Source organism: Lissotriton helveticus, chromosome 12, assembly GCF_964261635.1.
Source record: "Lissotriton helveticus chromosome 12, aLisHel1.1, whole genome shotgun sequence".
In the NCBI taxonomy this organism is placed as follows: Eukaryota; Metazoa; Chordata; class Amphibia; order Caudata; family Salamandridae; genus Lissotriton; species Lissotriton helveticus.
This window is the reverse complement of record NC_136073.1, coordinates 593,924,609-593,947,838: the sequence shown is the minus strand read 5'-3', so window position 1 is coordinate 593,947,838 and position 23,230 is coordinate 593,924,609.

Sequence of the window (23,230 nt, the reverse complement as noted above, 5' to 3'; positions counted from 1 at the left end):
TCATTCTGTGTGAGTCTATTGATGAAGTTATAGGACACTATTGTTCAGGGAAAACCCTCCTTCTGCGCCCAGGACTAGAACTAGGTAAAGGTTCAAACCTAAAAGGCTTGTTACTGTGTAGTGTAGGGGAGGTAATGTAGGTGAAGGGGTATGATATTACCCGGGACTGTATTGAGGAATATATGGATACCTATATGGAACATAACAGTACGAAAACTATGCTTTAATGCTTTTCTCACGTTGTAGAGGTCCCGTACATGAAGCACACATACAAATTTGAGAAATGAAAATATTCCACCCACGGAGCACCCCTATGATGCAAAATAATGTAAAGCAGTGCATAGCACAATTTTGCGTCAGTTTGGGATATTATTGATATACATTGGATAGTAAATCCCAGCCAAACATTTTGCCCTGAGTTTGTGTCACATTAGTGACACAAACACTGGACCTGTCAATGAGTATGAGTGAATATGAGTGACATCAAAAGCAAATGCAAGTGAGTGAATGAGAATGAATAAGAAAGAGTGTAAGGAGGTGCAAGGGAGTGTGCTAGTTGGGTCATGTGACATGCCTTCCTGGAAAAAATCAGGTTCATTGGTCATAGAATGTCACTTTCGGTGATGTCATTAAGGTCAAAGAGTGTCTGACGTCACTTCCACTCCCCCTGACATTTTGGTAAATTGACTCCCATGCACCCTCCATAGTTCTACCTGTCACACATCTCACCTTTGATGTTTGCTGACATCATTTCGAGGCACCAGTTACAAAGCCCTTGTCAAACATGAGATTTGAAGAGAGATAGAGTGCCCTGCCTTTGATCTCATTCCACCGAGGCAGTCTTGTTGACTCCAATAGAACTTATCCCCAATATCTTGTTCCAATCGCTATAGTGGGTTGGAAAATGTTGATTGACTCCCGGGTTCTTTACCAGGGAAGGCAATACCAATAGAAGAGTTAGACACTTTAAGCTCTGCTATAGGAGAGTCTCAAGTATGTCCAATAATCTGCAACTCTAGGTGCAGTGACAAGATGGATAGATTATGCCCTCCAACTTCACTGGACAAATAAGAACTGAGGAACAAGGTAGACACGTTGGAGAATGCAGTAGATAATGATAAGAAGGGTGAGACACGCCTGGAATTTTGTGGACCTAGTCCCTTAGTAAAGGAACCTGGTCAAACTCACCTCCTTACTGCACCAAATGCAGATGGCACCCCTATTAACGTTCTTTCTTGGAACATAGCTGGGCTCAAGAAAAATCTTGTAAACCCAGAATGGAACGAGTTTATCGAACCTTTCCACATATGTATGTTCCAGGAAACTTGGTGTCTATCGCCGCAATATAAAAATGGGTATTCCACTTACCATGTTCCTGCAGTTACCTCTGGGAAAGGTCGCCCGTCTGGTGGCCTACATATATGGGTAAAAGTAAATCTAAACTATGTTGTTACCATGCATAGTATTCCCTCCAATGATATTTTATATATTTCCCTGAAAAGCCAAAATGGGGGCAAAATACATCTTTTTTGTATTTATGCAAGAGGGTCACAGGGTTGTCAAGCCTCAGAAACAATTGAGTTGTTGGATTCCAAGCTATTGGAATTGGCCTCTTGTAGGAAATGGGACCCCCGGCCAGCCAGGGCTTGCGCCCCAGCCAGTCAGAGACCGCCACTCTTATATAAAGTCGACCCATGCTCGCCCTCTAGGTAACGCGGCGCGGGCAGTCAGGCCTATCTCGGAGGACATGTGTGAAGCATTTGCGCACGCACCCACCAACAGCAACATCCCCGGCCTCCCACAAAAGGAACTCCACACGAAGTATATATGAAAATAGTCTTTGTATTAGACAGGACACATAGGGATATACACTTTACAAGGGGTTCAAGGCACGGCAGGGGTTACCAGGGAAAAGGTACAGGGCAGGGCCAAGGGACCACTGCCAGTGGTACGCATCTGATGGAACTGGCATTAGAACACATATATCCTGGGAGCTTCCTAGAACTAGCAGTAGAACTCACTCTGACCAGGGATCACATACATGAGACATTGGGTACTCAGGCGGGAAGGGACAAGGTACATAACACAGCAGAGGCCCCCATCAGCAGGGCAACACCTAGTAAATCAGCAGGGCAACACATAGTAATCCTCAGCATCACATTGCTATTAGTCAGTAGCACCCCCTAGGCCAGATGACCGTCCTGGGGCAGGGGCGCCTTAGAGTCTCGGTGTCCAAAGTGGCCTGAAAGGGCTCGGGCAAACCTAAACGTGGCAGCGGCCCACGAAGTGCTGGGCCGCTGAGGGACTTGGGTGGAGCCTTGCAGGCTCAGGGGGACAGGAGGGCGATGGTGGAGCCTCTCGGGGCTCAGGGAAACATGGTGGGGCCTCTCAGGGCCCAGGCAGGGCCAGGGACACGTGGTGGGGCCTCTCGGGGCCCAGGCAGGGCCGGGGCACGTTGGAGCCTCCTCGGGGCTCAGGGGCAAATGGTCACGGTGGAGCCTCTCGGGCTCAGGCATTGGAGGAGCCTCGCTGGGCTCGGGGAATAGTGGGAGCCCCACGGGCTCGGGACAAGGCTGCGGGCAGGCGGGGCCCCCCCCCTCGGGGGACCCGGCATCATTGGCGGCCCCACGGGCCATGAGGGAGCGTCTCGAGGCTCAGGGTCGTTATTGGGGGCAGGCGGGGCCCCCCCTCGGGGGACCCGGCATCATTGGCGGCCCCGGGGGCCTCCGCGCACACTCGGGCTCGTGCTGGAGGGGAGGGGCGGCCACCGACAATGTGGCCCGACGCCCCTCCTCCCCCTCTCTCCGCACTTACCGGGTGTGTGCTCGGCGGCGGCTCTTCTTTCTCTCCCTCCAGGGCTCTCCCCTCACGTGGGAGCCCCGGTAGCCGCAGCGGATCTCCGGCGGGACGAACAGAGTCTCCCAGGGCTTCCGGGGGGCGCGCGGGGAAGCCCTACGGCTGGCCAATCCCTGCGCGGCCCCGGGATGATGCAATAGGAGTCCCGGAGGTCGGGACCAATGGAATTGAGGCAAGGCTTCTCCGGGGCCGCCAATGGCAGCGCGGCCCTGGATAGGGAGGCGGGCGCAGCGCCTCTCCAGCCGACTCCGGGCTGTGGCGGTGAGGGGGGAAATTGACGAGGAGTAGGCTCCCTCGTTCTGGAGAGCGGTCACGGGGGCAATTAGCGAGGAAGGCACCCGCCAGGGAAATGAAGCGGCCCTTCCCTAGAACGGGGACAGCGCCGGGTAGGCCCCGGCTTGTAGGGTATGGCGCTCCAAGTACTAGAGGCAGGAGCCAGCGCTCAGAAGGGAAAAAGGGACCCCCGTAGTCCAGGAGCAGGGCAGGGCCCAGGGAGGCACGCCCTTCCCTGAGCCCCCGCAGCAGCACGACCCTGGCAGGGTCCCAAGCAGGAAGAAGAAGAAGAGAGAGAGAAAAGGGCCCACCCCCCTTTTATACAGGAGCGCCCTTTGTCTCCAAAAAGGGGCAGGCAGGGAGAGAACCAGCTGGAACTGGTTACAAGGAATTTCTTGGTGCTGGCCAGGCCAGGGACACTGGACGCACCCCCGGGGGGTGGGGCCAGCCTGGTGGGGGAAGGCCCAGCCGGCTTCAGCCAATCAGGCGCCAGCACATCTACTGCACACACACACCAAGGTCTAGAAGGGGCCCTTCCCTTCTAGCCACACGCATGCCGCAGACATCATCTTGTAGCATTCAACCTCACGAGCGCACACATACCAAACACGGCCCGGCACGCCCCACGCATCAGGAACTACCAGAGCCACATACATCCCCCATGCATTCCTATGGGCGGCAGGTCTCTCTCACCACGCACACACTCAGGAGGGGACTCACCATCCCCCGGTCACATATACTAAGCACAAACTTCAGGGATGGACCTGCCAGACGGGCCAAGTCCAACACATGCCCCCCCCAGCCCAAACGCAGGGGAGACCAATCACTACCGGGATGGACTTCCCTGCTGCAGGGCGGTAGGACGTGGACGCGGCCCGCAGTGCCGGACCAATAAACATATCCATATTAAAAATAATAAAAGTTAAAACAAAAACAAACAAAAAAAATAAGAAATGAAGACATAGGTCCAACCAGGCTACCCACCTGGTACTCCTTAGTTGCCCATGACTAGGACCAGGCCCTAAGCCATCCAGATACCACTGGTCCCTGCTAATCCGAAGTGGGGGGGCGGTACCCCTGGCCCCCAACAGCCATTCTCCACTCCCTTTCTCAGTGTAGCCACGACTACCACGGTTCCTTCCACCTAGGGTCCGCACCCTCAGGTTTACCAGAGGTCACGGGCAAGAATGCCCCACCCTACCTCTACTTCTGAGGTTCCGCGTTCTCCCAGGAGAAACACCCTCAGAACACACCTTCCTACCAGTCTTGGAACTTCCTCCCTCCACTGGTCTTCCACCTGGGAACTAAGCGTTCAGCTCTCCCCAAGGCAAGCCGCGGCCGAGCCAGCAGGTCTTCCTTGTCCGGGATACAACTTAACATGAATTCCGCCAGGGCGACACCTGACACCTAAAACACCACAAGATGAGCCGCGGCAGCGCCAGCAGGTCTCAGTACAACACAACATAAATTCAGCCAGGGCGACACCTGACACCTAGAACACAACAAGATGAGCCGCGGCAGCGCCAGCAGGTCTCAGTACAATGAACACAACAAAATGAGCCGCGGCAGCGCCAGCAGGTCTCAGTACAACGCAACCTAAATTCAGCCAGGGCGACACCTGACACCTAGAACACAACACGATGAGCCGCGGCAGCGCCAGCAGGTCTCAGTACAACGAACACAACAAGATGAGCCGCGGCAGCGCCAGCAGGTCTCAGTACAACGCAACCTAAATTCAGCCAGGGCGACACCTGACACCTAGAACACAACAAGATGAGCCGCGGCAGCGCCAGCAGGTCTCAGTACAACGCAACCTAAATTCAGCCAGGGCGACACCTGACACCTAGAACACAACACGATGAGCCGCGGCAGCGCCAGCAGGTCTCAGTACAACGCAACCTAAATTCAGCCAGGGCGACACCTGACACCTAGAACACAACAAGATGAGCCGCGGCAGCGCCAGCAGGTCTCAGTGCAACGAACACAACAAGATGAGCCGCGGCAGCGCCAGCAGGTCTCAGTACAACGCAACCTAAATTCAGCCAGGGCGACACCTGACACCTAGAACACAACACGATGAGCCGCGGCAGCGCCAGCAGGTCTCAGTACAACGCAACATAAATTCAGCCAGGGCGACACCTGACATCTAGAGCACTACAAGATGAGCCGCGGCAGCGCCAGCAGGTCTCAGTACAACTCAACATAAATTCCGCCAGGGCGACACCTGACGCCTAAAACACAACCAGCGGGGTAAGGGGACTTGATGCATCCAACACATTCAGCGGGGTAAGGAAGGACATTATTATCGTTGATTCAGCAAGCTCCCCCTCCCAGGGAACTTACACCCCATTACTCAGCACACCTCAACATTCATCCACACATCGTCCCTTAGACTGGTAAGACAGTTTTCTACCGCCCAGATTCCTCCACCTGACCCTGGTGGCACAGGTACCATTACTCTAGGGGAGGGACAAGGATCATACACATTTGAACACAGCTACGCAGACACCACTGGATCCCACCCTTCTGGGGAATCCAGAAAACCATATTGTACTAGGGAGAGGATTTACCCTCCCAAGCTAGGGGCAACTAACTAACAGGGTACGCAGACACTTTTTCCACAGAACCGACATTTCCATTGATCATTAAACATTTCCATAGGGCAGACATTTTTAGCAACCTGACCTGACCCCATGTGGGGCAGGTATCATTACTCCAGGGAAGGAACAGGGACCATCCACATTGAACACAATTACGCTGCCACCACTGGATCCCACCCTTCTGGTGAATCCAGAAAACACATCGCACTAGGGGGTTGATCTACCCTCCCGGGCTAGGGTCACCTAACCAGAACACATTTTTCACAGAACGGACATTTAAGTAACCTCCTAAAAACAATAATCTCCTTTCTTTGCGACCAGTTACAATACAGAGTTTTTGTAGGGAGGCCAGTTATCGTTGTGGTACTGCGCAAACACAAGTCCGGATCCCACCGCTAGCCGCCAGTGTAGGAAATGGGACCCCCGGCCAGCCAGGGCTTGCGCCCCAGCCAGTCAGAGACCGCCACTCTTATATAAAGTCGACCCCTGCTCGCCCTCTAGGTAACGCGGCGCGGGCAGTCAGGCCTATCTCGGAGGACATGTGTGAAGCATTTGCGCACGCACCCACCAACAGCAACATCCCCGGCCTCCCACAAAAGGAACTCCACACGAAGTATATATGAAAATAGTCTTTGTATTAGACAGGACACATAGGGATATACACTTTACAAGGGGTTCAAGGCACGGCAGGGGTTACCAGGGAAAAGGTACAGGGCAGGGCCAAGGGACCACTGCCAGTGGTACGCATCTGATGGAACTGGCATTAGAACACATATATCCTGGGAGCTTCCTAGAACTAGCAGTAGAACTCACTCTGACCAGGGATCACATACATGAGACATCGGGTACTCAGGCGGGAAGGGACAAGGTACATAACACAGCAGAGGCCCCCATCAGCAGGGCAACACCTAGTAAATCAGCAGGGCAACACATAGTAATCCTCAGCATCACATTGCTATTAGTCAGTAGCACCCCCTAGGCCAGATGACCGTCCTGGGGCAGGGGCGCCTTAGAGTCTCAGTGTCCAAAGTGGCCTGAAAGGGCTCGGGCAAACCTAAACGTGGCAGCGGCCCACGAAGTGCTGGGCCGCTGAGGGACTTGGGTGGAGCCTTGCAGGCTCAGGGGGACAGGAGGGCGATGGTGGAGCCTCTCGGGGCTCAGGGAAACATGGTGGGGCCTCTCAGGGCCCAGGCAGGGCCAGGGACACGTGGTGGGGCCTCTCGGGGCCCAGGCAGGGCCGGGGCACGTTGGAGCCTCCTCGGGGCTCAGGGGCAAATGGTCACGGTGGAGCCTCTCGGGCTCAGGCATTGGAGGAGCCTCGCTGGGCTCGGGGAATAGTGGGAGCCCCACGGGCTCGGGACAAGGCTGCGGGCAGGCGGGGCCCCCCCCCCCTCGGGGGACCCGGCATCATTGGCGGCCCCACGGGCCATGAGGGAGCGTCTCGAGGCTCAGGGTCGTTATTGGGGGCAGGCGGGGCCCCCCCTCGGGGGACCCGGCATCATTGGCGGCCCCGGGGGCCTCCGCGCACACTCGGGCTCGTGCTGGAGGGGAGGGGCGGCCACCGACAATGTGGCCCGAAGCCCCTCCTCCCCCTCTCTCCGCACTTACCGGGTGTGTGCTCGGCGGCGGCTCTTCTTTCTCTCCCTCCAGGGCTCTCCCCTCACGTGGGAGCCCCGGTAGCCGCAGCGGATCTCCGGCGGGACGAACAGAGTCTCCCAGGGCTTCCGGGGGGCGCGCGGGGAAGCCCTACGGCTGGCCAATCCCTGCGCGGCCCCGGGATGATGCAATAGGAGTCCCGGAGGTCGGGACCAATGGAATTGAGGCAAGGCTTCTCCGGGGCCGCCAATGGCAGCGCGGCCCTGGATAGGGAGGCGGGCGCAGCGCCTCTCCAGCCGACTCCGGGCTGTGGCGGTGAGGGGGGAAATTGACGAGGAGTAGGCTCCCTCGTTCTGGAGAGCGGTCACGGGGGCAATTAGCGAGGAAGGCACCCGCCAGGGAAATGAAGCGGCCCTTCCCTAGAACGGGGACAGCGCCGGGTAGGCCCCGGCTTGTAGGGTATGGCGCTCCAAGTACTAGAGGCAGGAGCCAGCGCTCAGAAGGGAAAAAGGGACCCCCGTAGTCCAGGAGCAGGGCAGGGCCCAGGGAGGCACGCCCTTCCCTGAGCCCCCGCAGCAGCACGACCCTGGCAGGGTCCCAAGCAGGAAGAAGAAGAAGAGAGAGAGAAAAGGGCCCACCCCCCTTTTATACAGGAGCGCCCTTTGTCTCCAAAAAGGGGCAGGCAGGGAGAGAACCAGCTGGAACTGGTTACAAGGAATTTCTTGGTGCTGGCCAGGCCAGGGACACTGGACGCACCCCCGGGGGGGTGGGGCCAGCCTGGTGGGGGAAGGCCCAGCCGGCTTCAGCCAATCAGGCGCCAGCACATCTACTGCACACACACACCAAGGTCTAGAAGGGGCCCTTCCCTTCTAGCCACACGCATGCCGCAGACATCATCTTGTAGCATTCAACCTCACGAGCGCACACATACCAAACACGGCCCGGCACGCCCCACGCATCAGGAACTACCAGAGCCACATACATCCCCCATGCATTCCTATGGGCGGCAGGTCTCTCTCACCACGCACACACTCAGGAGGGGACTCACCATCCCCCGGTCACATATACTAAGCACAAACTTCAGGGATGGACCTGCCAGACGGGCCAAGTCCAACACCTCTGGATCTAAAATTCTGGTGAGGGGCGATCTTAATTGCACATTCGAACCCCTAGAGGATGAGGACATATTGGGCTTGAACTCGGAGGACTGGAAACATTCCATACCCCTCCTGGATTTGGCCCCTATTAAGAAATGGCACCCTAGAGCAATACAGTTGAACGCCCTGGCTTTGGCCCATAATCTACGAGCTCTAAATGGGCGGACCATCTCTGATCGCAACGGGGCGATGACCTATAATAGGTTAGGTTCCCCGTCACGAATTGATTACATCCTTCTAGATGTTCAATCTTGGTCCTACCTTATAGATATGGAGATCAAGAGGACCACAGACAGCGACCATAACCCATTATGCATGGCAATTAATTGGCCATATGGGCCAAGCGAGAATATAGGTCAAAAGTTAATCACTAAGGAGGTCTTCCCCTCCAATTGCAATAGAAAACTAAGATGGGAGGTGTTTAAATGTGAAGAGGAGAAGCTAAATGATATCAAGGAACTAGTGATTAAAGCAACTTCATTTATGTCATCGATGGTTCTGGACCCAACAAATTTAAGTCCCTCTGGGCTAAATCTATTGGCTCATTATCAGAATTTTGTTGGTGAAATAGGAAAGTATTTCATTAAAACATCAAAGGGAAAAGCCCTCCGTCAAGCAGCAACCCCCAAAAACCAATCTTTGGTATACAGCTGACTGTAGGGATAAGAGGAAGGCTATTGCCTCAGCGGTAAAGTCAAAAGACCCCAGAGCAGTGAGATTGGCCAGGGGGAACTATCGTAAAAGCATGATTAAAGCTAAAAAGAACTGGGAGGAGGACCACTGGCAGCAACTCAAAGCAGCGGCATGGGAAAAGAACTCAGTGACCTTTTGGAAACTGATTAATATTCTTGATCGTAGAGGAGCTGATCCCATCCTAAACCACATAAATGAACAGCAATGGTATACCCATTTTTTTAAATTGTACTGTGATGATGAGGCTCAAACACACCCACCAACAGTAGCAACGCCCTTTTTTGGATCAGACTCACTCGCTGAGGCTACTCCTTTCAATAAGAGAGAGGTCCAAGATGCTATTTCTAAAATTCTACCAGGTAAAGCAGCTGGTCCAGACAGCCTGCCCGGAGATTTGTTATCCCATGATCCCATAATATGGGCAGACTTTATAGTAAGTATAATGAATTTAATCAAGCTAGGTCTTCCAGTCCCAGATTCATGGAAAGGGGCGGAAGTGATTACGATCTATAAAAAAGGAGACAGAGAAGACCCTGCCAACTATAGACCAATTAGTCTAATTGATACAATACAAAAGGTAGTTGGCAGGGTTATCGTAAATAGAATCGAAACATGGTTAATGGAAGTAGAGGTATTAACACACTTCCAGGCTGGGTTCAGACAAAATGTTGGAGCAATGGACCAGGTGTTCCGGTTTTGTGCGGTCTATTGGAAGTCGGTATCTATTAATAAGGGCAGCTTGTACCTGGCCTTCATAGACCTCAAAACCGCATTTGATGTAATCCCACGTGCTAAGCTGTGGGAGGTTTTACTGGCCATGGGGCTCCCAAGCTATCTGCTGGAATTTATTATTAAGCTCCATGAGGAGAATTTTGCTAGGATACGGTGGGGGACTCAAGGGCAACTCACAAGGAGGGTACCAGTCAACAGAGGGGTGCGGCAGGGATGCGTGATGGCACCAACGTTGTTCTCCCTTTTTATAAATGGGGTGGTGGACCATTTGAGGGAGGACCCGGTGGATGCCCCCGTCCTTGCAGGAGAAAAGACACCTACACTCCTCTTTGCGGACGATACCCTATTGATATCCAAGACACCGATGGGGCTCCAGAAACTGCTTGACCGCTTCTCCCTTTTTTGCAATAAGCGCGGTTTATCAATCAATACCATGAAAACCAAACTTATGGTTCTATCAGCAAAAGGGAAGTCTAGGAAAGCTGATATCTCATTATTCGGGTCACCCTTGGAGGTTGTCAGTGAATTTGACTATCTGGGGGTCAGGTTATCCAATAATATGTCTTGGAGCCCGCACATATCTAAAATGGTACTTAACCTCAAAAGGGTATCTGGAGCTATATTAAAAAACCAGCGCCTCTCCATCAGTAGACCAATTGCTCCAACCCTCTCGGTATACGAGGGGAAGGCTGTCGCTTCGGCAGTCTACGGCTCTGAACTTTGGGGCGCTGAAAACACTAGAGCTCTGATGGTCGCAGAGAATAAGTTTATTAGAGACCTGGTATCACTACCTATGTCAACCCCCCTGTTACCTCTATTCTTTGATATGGGTAAGAAACCTATTGTCGATAAAATCCATCTTAGACCCTTGTTATTCTGGGTGCGCCTTAGAAGGACTCCAGAATTAAAAGAATACGCCCGAGTGCTGGACGAATTAATTATGCTCAACGTAAATAATAAGATAAGGTGGCTTAACAACCTTAAGTCGCTGGTATTCTTGTTTGGTTTGGGGGAGTCCTGGGTTTCACAATGCCCACCCACTAAACAACATGTTAAAAAGTTGTATTGGGAGTGGGTAGAATCTAAGGTACATACTAATTCCAAAATAGGATCATTATCGACCAATTTTCTTGAACACAAACTAACACGTAAATTTGAACCCTTTCTGGACTTTATCCAACTACCCAGGGATAGGACCTTGTTTTTAAAATTCAGGTACAGCACCTTGCCACTCAAAGAAATTACGAGAGGATGGAATGGCATTGGGGGGCATGATTCTAACTGCCCAGGTTGTAGCTGTCCGAAAGAAAATTTGGGTCACTTTTTATTTGCATGCCCAGCCTATAAGCATGCTAGGCATAGATGGCTTAAACCAGTGTGTAAAACCCTGGGCGTGAAAGACCATAGCTCAGCCATGCGTATTATGTCAACCAATACTGCCTCATTGTACATTGTCTGTGGGGTGGCAAAATACCTTGCAGGGGCTTGGATAATACGATCTAGATTGTTAGGCAATATGACAAGCTTATGAGAAGCAATTGTATAGTTTTTAATTTAGAAAATTTCTGATGTCATTTTATGAGAAATGTAGTACTTTAGGGCTGATTGTTTTATCATTTTGTATATACGTCTGTCTGTACTTTTATGATAAATTTTTTATCGAATAAAGTATTCCAACACAGATATTATTGATATACATTGGATAGTAAATCCCAGCCAAACATTTTGCCCTGAGTTTGTGTCACATTAGTGACACAAACACTGGACCTGTCAATGAGTATGAGTGAATATGAGTGACATCAAAAGCAAATGCAAGTGAGTGAATGAGAATGAATAAGAAAGAGTGTAAGGAGGTGCAAGCGAGTGTGCTAGTTGGGTCATGTGACATGCCTTCCTGGAAAAAATCAGGTTCATTGGTCATAGAATGTCACTTTCGGTGATGTCATTAAGGTCAAAGAGTGTCTGATGTCACTTCCGCTACCCCTGTCATTTTGGTAAATTGACTCCCAAGCACCCTCCATAGTTCTACCTGTCACACATCTCACCTTTGATGTTTGCTGACATCATTTCGAGGCACCAGTTACAAAGCCCTTGTCAAACATGAGATTTGAAGAGAGATAGAGTGCCCTGCCTTCGATTTCATTCCACCGAGGCAGTCTTGTTGACTCCAATAGAACTTATGGACAAAGGAATCACAGTCTTTGAGTATGCCAGCGAACTGCATTGTTGCAACAGCATCCACCTTTGCACTGCCACCTACACATACAAAACAGCTTTGGAAACTAATGGGTCTCGCCCTGACCTTCAGCTGTGCTCTATCACATGGTCAATTCTGGAGGTTTTTCCTATTTGATATTAGCTAGGGATCATTTCTAAATGACCATTAGAAGATTGGAAAGTTGGGAGTTCTACAGAAAAGAAGAGAGTGGCAGAAGACTAATAATTGCGGCCATGGATCGCCTGCTCCAGCATTCCAATATTTATATTTCTTTTCTTCTGTTTAATTTACAGCATTCCACCTCTTGAGAGTAGAATGTTCTAATAGCTTATACAGCTCTTTTGCTACAGGCTATCCTGGTTAGTAAACACCCTCATCCTTGTTATAACACCGTAAGAGGACCATTAATGACAGGAATTGTCCTTTAATGAAAATTAAAGGACACACTGCATTAAGAAAAGCCAGGACAGGTGTGAGCCCGTTAACATCAAGCACAGAATCTAGAACCACCACTGTATACATTATTGGTGTCACCTCAGCTAGAGTCTTGAAAGTCACCTCTCCAAATAGCAGAGATACATGTGACAAGGGCTGGAAGAGAACTCAAAGATGTTGCATGGCCTGCTGGAGAAATAAGGGGGTTGGCTGGTTATAGGTAAGAGCAGAAGGAAACTGACGCTTTCAGTATGGTGGGGGCCCACCAAGGTAGCCAGGTTGGTGGAGACCCTGGCCTCTGCCCTCCCACAGAGGACCTCCTTCCATATTTATGTTTCACCGCCTGCCTTTGTGTGATCTCTGTGCCTACAGTGCATTTGCCAGTGTGTCAGATTGGATGCCCTTGGGGCATAGCAAAATGCTAAGGAGCGAGTATCAGGCACCATGTGGATGCAACCTGCTTGGCGTTCATTTTTTCAGAAAGAAACCTCCAACGCCAGGGTTTTAATCATGCAGAATACAGTAAAAATATTCCTGATGTATTCTCTGCCAGCTTTTTACATGTATATCTTGTATTAATATAATTATCTACAGTGCTATTTATATGTGGGTATATGGTTGCTGCTCTACACATCATGTTTTTTTTTTCTCTCCCAGATTTGATTTCCTTTCTCCTTAATCCTCCTTTCTTGGTACATTGTGTAACATGTCGTAAAAACATTGACAAAGCCCATGCTGCTGTGCAATATATTGAAACAAGCATTTACAATGCAATGGTCTCGGCAATATTATAGGTAGAGCTATTGGCATTGCTCATAATTTTTGTATTTTTTTATCCCTAAATAAATGGCATTGTCATTTCTATTGGCAATAGCTGAATTGTTTGCATATGTGAGACCTATTGCATTAGCAGAGAGAGAGTGAGGTAGTGAGATAGAGAGAGAGAGTGAGGTATTGAAATTGAGAGAGAGTGAGGTAGTGAGAGAGAGTGAGGTAGTGAGAGAGAGAGTGAGGTAGATAGAGAGTGAGGTAGTGAGATAGAGAGAGTGAGGTAGTGAAAGAGTGAGGTAGTGAGGGAGAGGGATGTTGTGAGGTAGTGAGATATAAACAGAGAATTTTTTTATCATAAATAAATGGTATTGTCATTTACAATGCCAATAGCTTAATCGCTCGCATATGCATGACCTATTGCATTTACACCCACACCACACAGAGCCACACACACAAAGCCACCCACACACACATACAGAGCCACCCACACAGAGTCATTCACATAGAGCCACCTACACAGAGCCACCCTCACACAGACAGAGCCACCCACACATAGAGCCACCTACCAAAAAAGCTATCCACACACAGCCACATGCACACACACACACACACAGGGAGAGCGCCACACACAGGCAGAGCGCCACACACAGGCAGAGCGCCACACACAGACAGAGCGCCACACACAGACAGAGCGCCACACACAGACAGAGCGCCACACACAGACAGAGCCAGTCTCCTGCGGCAAACAGACAGCCCAAGGCTGTGAATCAAATAGGTTACTGTGAAGGACTTGTATGCAGCCAACAGTTAGGAACCTTACCTGAACATGTGTTTTCCAAACCTAAATCTGGCCCACCCAGTGTTCTCTGTCCTAGAGTTAAATTATTTAAATCAAAGGCAAGTGTCTATCCTAATTAGTTAAGTGGTGGGGGTGGAGGTATGCACACCAGTTTCCCTCTTCCGAGTCGTGAGTAGTTAAGAGGAAGTGTCCCCAAATATTACAGAATTTGCACACAGCTCTCACAGCCCACACAGCTCTTACAGCCCACACAGCTCTCACAGCCCACACAGCCCTCACAGCCCTCACAGCCCTCACAGCCCACACAGCCCACACAGCTCTCACAGCCCACACAGCTCTCACAGCCCACACAGCTCTCACAGCCATCACAGCCCTCAGAGCCCTCACAGCCCTCACAGCCCTCAGAGCCCTCACAGCCCTCACAGCCCTCACAGCCCACACAGCCCTCACAGCCCACACAGCTCTCACAGCCCACACAGCCCTCACAGCTCTCACAGCCCACACATCTCTCACAGCCCACACAGCTCTCACAGCCCACACAGCTCTCACAGCCCACACAGCTCTCACAGCCCACACAGCTCTCACAGCCCACACAGCTCACACAGCCCTCACAGCCCACACAGCCCACACAGCCCTCACAGCCCTCACAGCCCACACAGCTCTCACAGCCCTCACACCTCTCACAGCCCACACACCTCTCACAGCCCACACCTCTCACAGCCCACACACCTCTCACAGCCCACACAACAGTGGGCAGGAATGCAAGCACACCGCCCTCACAGCTCTCACAGCCCACACAGCTCTCACAGCCCACACACCTCTCACAGCCCACACACCTCTCACAGCTCACACACCTCTCACAGCCCACACAACAGTGGGCAGGAATGCAAGCACACCGGAACAGGGGGCAGGAATGCAAGCACACCGGAACAGGGGGCAGGAATGCAAGCACACCGGAACAACGCATCTGACTGGATGAGGCGATGAACAAAATACAAATAATAGTGGAGGGTCAAAAACTATGAATTTCACAAGAAACGACTATGTGAGGGAACTAGTGGCAATAGTCCACTAGACAGGGTACATCATTCGTGGTTTTTGAAAAATACCCATCAGTAGCTCTTCCTTGGCGCCCTTTTCATCATATGGGTTCCTTCTAACCATGAAGGATGGTATTTTAGTTTGGTCAAAACTGACAGCATAAGGACCAGTGATGGTATGGCTGGGTCGCAGGGGGCTACTGAAAAGCAGTGCGAGGGGATATGTGATAAAGTGCAAAAAGTGCAGGGTAGTGGTATATAAAATTAGATAGCTCTGGGGAAAATTATTTATTGCAGACCTCAGAGTTTCTAAGAGTTAAAAAGAGCGAAATTGGTAGTTTCAGCTAATAGCTACCAACAGGTTGGTCGACATGTTTCAGCAGGATTTCGGACCACAGAGGTATCCACTGCATTCCTCAGGACCTGTGTCGCTACTGCTAGTGTTGTGTAAGAAATATAAAAAGGGAAAGGTATCACCTGGGTATTAGTGAAGAATCATTCTCCCAGCTGAGAAGTCCGGTGGAGAGCACACATAGTCGAAAACAAAGGAAAAACATACAATTAGTATACCTACGGTATCCAAAACACTTTCATGGTATACCATATCTATAAAGAGAATTTATAATGCAATCCTCTTGGTAGTACTTTTATTCCTACATATAACCACAATACCTTCATATGATATGTAGTAGGACTCTCACTTACCATGTTGTGCAGGAGAGTACTGCCTCGCCTCACCTGGCAAACAGCTCAGGTAATTGAAGCACCGCTCTAGTGAAAAAAGAAAGACATACAAAGACACGTCAGCAACAGCTGACTTCACACTTAATCACAACTTTTTCTGGTGTTTCTTGCAGGTCAAAAAAGCCAAATAGCCCTGACTTAGGCTATGGCAACAGTTAATCGTATGGCACTGGCCAGACCTTCGGTGGCCGGAAAGTGTGTATATTGTCAGTTGTTCTTATGAGAAGAACAATTATATCTGATCACAAAGGGGAGCATAAGGGTCGTCTATGCATTGCCTTGTAATTGCTCATGTGTGTAAGGTGTCTCCCTGAGTAATTAAAAAATGCCACTGCGAGAAACCAAGAAGGAATCCCCGCTTGTAGGACTATGTCTCAGTCAATATGTATAGACTGACAAGCGATTAATCAGGAAATAAACAATAAATCAATAAAAGGACTGGATTAGTCACAGAGAGATTCTCCGCGTTCAAGTCGCATGTCTTCATTCATGTCTAATGGCGTTTGCACTTGAACGCGATTGATCAATATCCAGCTCATCAGCACGAGCGATTCAAACAATCTTAAATCAAAGCGAGGGTAAGTGCCGACAGTAATACCGCTTTGTCATGACCGCTCGCGTTTGAGCTCACAAACTATTAATCAATGCCCCAGAGCTTAAGTACGAGTGGTAATAGCAGATATCTGTCGCGCCGTGATGGATTGACAGTAAAATATATATTACCGCTTAGCGAGGCTACTCTGCAAGGGGGCAGCAACGCTCTGTGGAAAAGTAAATTTTGCCATGTTCTGTGTCCCTACGTGTTCCCCATCTTATGTTATGTGTGCATGATTAATATGCATATGTATCCCCCATGTTCGATTAAAGACGCAATTACAGTTGTGTCCATCTCTAGTATGCCAGTTTCCAGTTCTCGTGAAAGCTACGAGTATCAGGCCTATGTAAAGCTACGTTGCCACGTTTCACAGTGTGCACGTTATTTCATTGAAAAGTCCCCGTTTCTAGGCCTCAAAAGGGCCCGGACACCAGATTCACCTCCTGTCTCCTGAACCCTCGCTGAGGAGCGATACAGCCCCCACCTGTATCCTCGACCCTTCACTTACTTCCTGCCTCGCAGTGCCCGGCTCGGCCTGGCTCTGCCTACGAGTCTGCCAAGAGTATGTTATGATTCTAGTTATCAGTCCAGCCCTCCTTCTCTGCATTCCTAAGCTACTGAATCGCATCAATAATTTCCGTCATTGTCTAGCCTTTACATCTCCATGTAGGAGAAATACTGTACTAATGGTCATTTAATATTCCTCAACACGCACTACATGTAGAATAATGCATGCTCCAGTCTTAGAGTCTGTTAGCCTCTCCCCTCCTGACTCTTAGTTTATATCAACATGTCCTCTAAACATTAGATACTAGATAGGGTTTAGGTACATGTCGCCCTGACTCTCCAGACTTCAGTCTTTACTCCTAGCGCAGAGTTCATAGCCCCCAGCTTCTCCTAGTAACACGTCATTGTCAGTTTGCGCGCACCATTAGGTTAAAGGTCCCGGCTCCTTAGGTAGCCCCTCCATGTTTCCGCCCCATTTATGACATATTCTGTTACGTTTACATCACATGTCCATGTATACGCCTCTTGTTACACCCACTTTCACCCTTATCTTTCGCGACTGATATTGACCACACCCACTGCTCCGCCTACTGTATTCACTGTAATGCAATTGTTTTAGTATATATATGTTGTACATTGTTATTAAAGTTGGCGCGCTCATTCCCTGTCCCCCCTGCAGGGCCCTGCCATCCTGTTCCCGTGCAGGCTGTCCTGTTCCGGTCCTTTATGCTGTATTAAACCTGCAAACTCCTACTACCTCGAATCTTGACTCTTATTTATTGAGCTATCTGATATTACTATGTCCAGTCAAACCTAGATCCGGTATTATTTATTTATATACCACAGAATGGCGCCCGAACAGGGACTTGCCCTTTCCCCACGTGCCGGTGAAGCCACGCCGGCCCCCTGACCCTCTGCAGCCGTGACGGAACCATACCGTGCACCGGCAGATATTTCTGCTTCAAGTATCTCTCAGGCCCACGGAGGAGACGGAGGTTGCGGTCCAGCATCCAGACGAGGCGGTGGAGGAACGCGGCGAGTCCCGACCAGAGCCCAAGCCGAGAGTCCAAGGTCCGAGGTATCCGGAGGCCCACCCGTAACAGAAGTCCGAAGTCCGTCCGTCCGGCGTCAAAGCAGTCCAGTCCAGTCCGAGGCCTTCCGTTCTTGCTGCCCGGTGAGTACCGTTGCTGGGGTAGTATCTAGACAGGGTCAATCTAATTGACTCTGGTCCGTGGGTTTTGGTGGTACACAGACCCAAACGAAGTGTCCACTTCGGTGGATGCGGGTCCTGACGTGTCTCTTTATGAGACCGGTAAGTTTCGTACTGTTTTAGCAGTGCATCTAGTTTCTGTTCTAGTCAGTTCTGTTCTCGAGAAGATTCATGTATTCTGTTTTCAGTATTCCAGGTAGTATTCTGTTCGAACTGTTATTTTAAATGTTCTTCATGTATTTTTAATGTCGTGGTATGAAAGTGGTGTAATTATCGTGTTCATTGTGTATTGTATTGTGTCTAGATTACAGTTCCGTCATGCCGTTGTTCTCCAAACTACGTCAGTTGAAAACTAGAAAAGGTCTGTTAGAAGCAGCAGTTCCTGTCCCGCCTAGGGACAGTCCAGGTCATTTTATGTATCAGAAGCATGGCATAAGTGCCATATTATATCTAGATTTATGGGTGGAGTACACCAAAGAGTTAGAAGAAAAGTATAGATGGCCCGTATCAGGTACGTGGGATGCCGAGTGCATCATGCGAGTAGAAGAAGCATTATGGAAAAAGAAAGCCAGACAGTCACAGAAAGATGCCATCGAGTTATGGCGCAAAGAATCTCATAAAAGAACCGAAAAAGAAATCAGAAAGTCAGAACTAAGTAGAGAATCCTTAGAACGAGCCCAAGAAAGGGAACTAATCGAGATAGGTGAACGAGTCAAAACCGAACAATCAGACAGACAGAGGCATGCCCTCATTAAGGGTATGTATCCTCTTCTTGCCGAGGGCTTGCCAAAAGCGACCCCGGAGGCATCCAGTAATTTTCCGCCACCATTAGTTCCAATCAAGCTACGTCACAAACCGACCGCAGCTGATATTTTTATTTCGTCCTATTTGGACGACACAGTCCCAGAATATACAAATCCTGTTCCGCCAGCTCCTGTAAATAATGTAAATCCTGCTCCTCCAGTCACCGGAGTACCTGTTACGGTACCCCCGGTCCAGCCCGTAGTACAACTTCCCGCCATATCAGTCACTCTGCCAGCACGAAGAGTATCAGTCGACGATTCCAGTTTAGGGGCCGCAGGAGGAGGTCCTCCTGGTACCCCGCCACCACACCAACGTGTAACGTTAGTCGAGTTACATGAACGTGCGTTACAGCATACGCCCAAATATAAGTCCGTTGCAGAAATCCGACGAGCCCTTACTGAATGCCGCTATGATCCAGTTGCAGGTGATGATAGTACAGTTATATATTCCATCCGTGTAAGACGGGTGACCGGGTATTTGGACACCCTACCGAATATGAAAGAAGATCTAGACAGAATTTATCGTTTCATCCGTACAGGGGATGATCCAGAAAGTATTGGCGAAGCCATGTCTCAAAGGAAAGCTGAGATCCAGCTCATGTTATTAAAGTTTCTGATTAATTGTTTAATAAGAGAACAAGATTATCCGACCAAAGATCCGGCCGAAATGAGAATCCTGACAAGGTGGAGTGATAATATAGCCGAGGGTAAGCACAGAACCATCAGTAGTATAGAGAGTATGTACAAGAGAATTCGTAAGGAAATAATAAGGTTACACGAACAACGTAAAGCAGCACAAGGAAGCGAGAAAGAGAATGACTCTTCTACTGAAGAGGTAGACGACAAGAATCCCACTAGAATAGCGTATGTAGGTAGAACTAGACTTTCCGACCGACATTCACGTCTAGACTACAAGAAAACTGTTCCTCATCCAGCACCAGAGCAAGGTTCTCTAGAACAAGTATTTCAAGTTACCGATCATATTCTGAAATCACGAATCGGTTACAGTGAGTTAAGTACTATGCATGAACAAGAACTAGCCCGATCAGCAGTCCGATGGATTACTGATTCTACCACTTTTCCAGACGAAATAGTGGCTCAAATGTTTCTGAAACTGCCCCCAGCCGAGCAACGACTGGTGGGTATGTATATGATCCAGCACCTCATTACTCTGTATGAGGGTCAACACTCTGATCCAGGTCCGTTACATGATATCCTGAATGAATTACTCCAGTATAGATGGAAAGGTCTAGGTACCGATTTAATTAGTGTTATTCTAGAACAGCGCCACAAATATAGAACGTTTTTGAACCCGCATTTTGTTCATGTCTCACCCCCAGAAAGTAAACCCTCTTACATAGACAGACAGAATCCGTTACGAGAAGTACACCCAGTCAGGACAGCAGATGGTGAAATGCAACGAGTATTTGTTTACACCCCAATTACAAAGATGGAACTCTTAGAAATGAAGAAATTAATTCCCTGTCATGACAAAGATCCAGCAGGGTTCCACCGAGAATTAAAAGACATGCTCCGTATGGGAGAATACACGTATCCAGATATAATTAAAATGTTAAAAGTCCTGTTGCCCGCAGGGGTATATGAAAAACTCAAGGAAAAGGAATGGGAGGTGGGAGAGAAAAAGATCGATTGGGCAGTTCTAGAAGCTGAAGATAAGATACGAGTACCAGGTACCGGTCTTGGAGAGAAATGTAAAGAATTACCAGAACTGTTAATACAAGTTTTGCCGAGGTTATTAGCAACTAAAAAGGAAGACTGGGATGCAATCTCAGCCTGTAAACAGAAACAAGACGAAGACACTAGTGATTTTTATTCTAGATTTGAGAAATGCTTTAGTATAAACAGTGGCCTCAAGACAAGTAGCGAGTCATACCCTCATCTCTTTGTTACTAAATTAGTCGAGAATTCAAGTCCACAAGTTAAGAATCGAGTTTTGAAAGTCGAAAGTACCTGGCAAGCTAATACCCCGTCCCAAATGTTACAGATGCTTCAGTATCACCAGAATAGAATCAGGGAAGAGCAAGATCATGAAAGAAAACGTATGAAAGACACGAAAATGAAAGTACTAGTTGCACAATCTGTTCCTCAAGACAGTCAGAAGAAGGGTACGAATCAAGCCAGTCATCCTGCAGTTCCCGTTAAAGGGACCTGCAATTATTGTAAACAGCCAGGTCACTATATAAACGAGTGTGCAGTTCTGAAACACAACATAGCTACCGGTAAGACTAAAGAAAGACCACGTCCGCCTAGACAAGAACAAGTTCCACAGACTTCTCAGCCACAGAATGCACAACAGACAGTTCCAGCACCGCAGCCTATTGCTGCAACACAGCATGTTACACAGCAGATGTACCAGTATGCACAGTCCGAGTATCCAGAGTATCAGCCATATTCATGAAACAGCCTAGAGAGGGAGGTAGGCTTGCCTCTCATCGAGATACCTGTAGATCAAGAGGGTCCCTATGTTCACAGTCAAGTATTAGGGAAAGACAGAAAGTTTCTGATTGATACAGGGGCAAGTAGGACGACCATCAGTCACGCCGAAGTTCCAGGGGCTCCGCTCTCAGGCTCTAGAAATGTTTCCCTTGGATTTTCAGGAAAGCCTATTGTAAACGAGATATCTAAGCCAGTCACTCTAGAAGTAGGTCCATTGTCCCGCACTACTGATCTGTTACTTACGAAGTCATGTCCAGAAAATCTGTTAGGTATTAAAACACTGAAAGAACTAGGTGCAGTCATATGTTGCTCCCCAGAGGGAATACGACTGTTTCTACGTGACTTCAAGGGTCACTATGTATTACGAGATTTTGATCCGAGATTGTCCAATGTTCCACAGCATTTATGGGCGCAAGGTCCAACTGATGTAGGTTATATGCAAATCACACCTCATCGTGTGACTCTCAAGCCAGGTGTAGTGTTACCACGAATCAGACAGTACAGATTGCCACCTGAGGCTGTAACAGCCTTATCCAAAATTATTGACGAGCTCATCGCTCAAGGAGTAGTTGTAGAAACTAACTCCAATGTATGTAATTCTCCGATCATTCCAGTCATGAAACGTACTGATCCAAATGCACCCCCAGTATATCGATTAGTGATTGACCTTCGAGAACTCAATAAATGTATTATTCCCCAGTACCCAGTTGTCCCAGATATCTCTTCCCTATTGACAGCCATTGATTCCGAAGCCTCATTTTTTACAGTCATAGACCTCAAGAACGCGTTTTTCAGTGTCCCCATTCATCCAGACAGCCAGTTTCTTTTTGGATTTTGTTTAAATGGAAGGAGCTACCAATTTACACGAGCTCCTCAAGGTTTCACAGAAAGTCCTAGTATTTACAGTCAAGCACTTAAGAGACAACTAGACAACATTCACATGCCAACTGACACTGCCCTGCTCCAGTATGTCGATGATCTACTGATCACAGCCCGTTCTGAACGTGCTTGCGAGCGAGCATCCCTTACAGTCTTGTATTTCTTAGCAGAGATGGGGCACAAGGTGTCCCCTTCGAAGCTTCAATTCTGTGTCCAGCAAGTGATCTATTTAGGCCACTTACTGTCCAAGAGGGGTAGGCAGTTGACACCTGACCGTATCCAGTTAATAGCGAGTCTTCCTCAGCCCAAGACCCAGAAGGAGGTACGTGCTTTTATCGGCCTTACTTCCTATTGCAGACAATGGATTCCTCAGTATGCATTTCTAGCTAAGCCACTGATACAGTTAACGACACAGGGGGCAGCCGTATCGACTGTCCTCCCTTGGACATCTGAACATACACTTAGTTTCAATGAGTTAAAGAAAGCTTTATGCCAAGCTCCAGTTCTAGCTACACCGAACTACAGTAAGCCTTTTACACTTTTCGTCACAGAACGTGAAGGTACAGCATTATCTGTTCTCACACAAGATCAAGCAGGACAGTACAAGCCCTGTGCTTATTTTTCGAGCACACTAGATCCTGTAGCCCAGGCGCTGCCTGCTTGCCTCAAGTCAGTTGCAGCCACAGCACTAGCTATCAGACAAAGTGATTCCATAGTATTAGGACATTCCTTGACAGTACAAGTTCCACACTCCGTGGAAGTTCTTTTAAACCGAACACAGACTCAGCACTTGACAGTTGCACGTTTAACAGGTTATGAACTGACACTGTTCCAGCCACACATAGAAATCAGACGCTGCAACGTT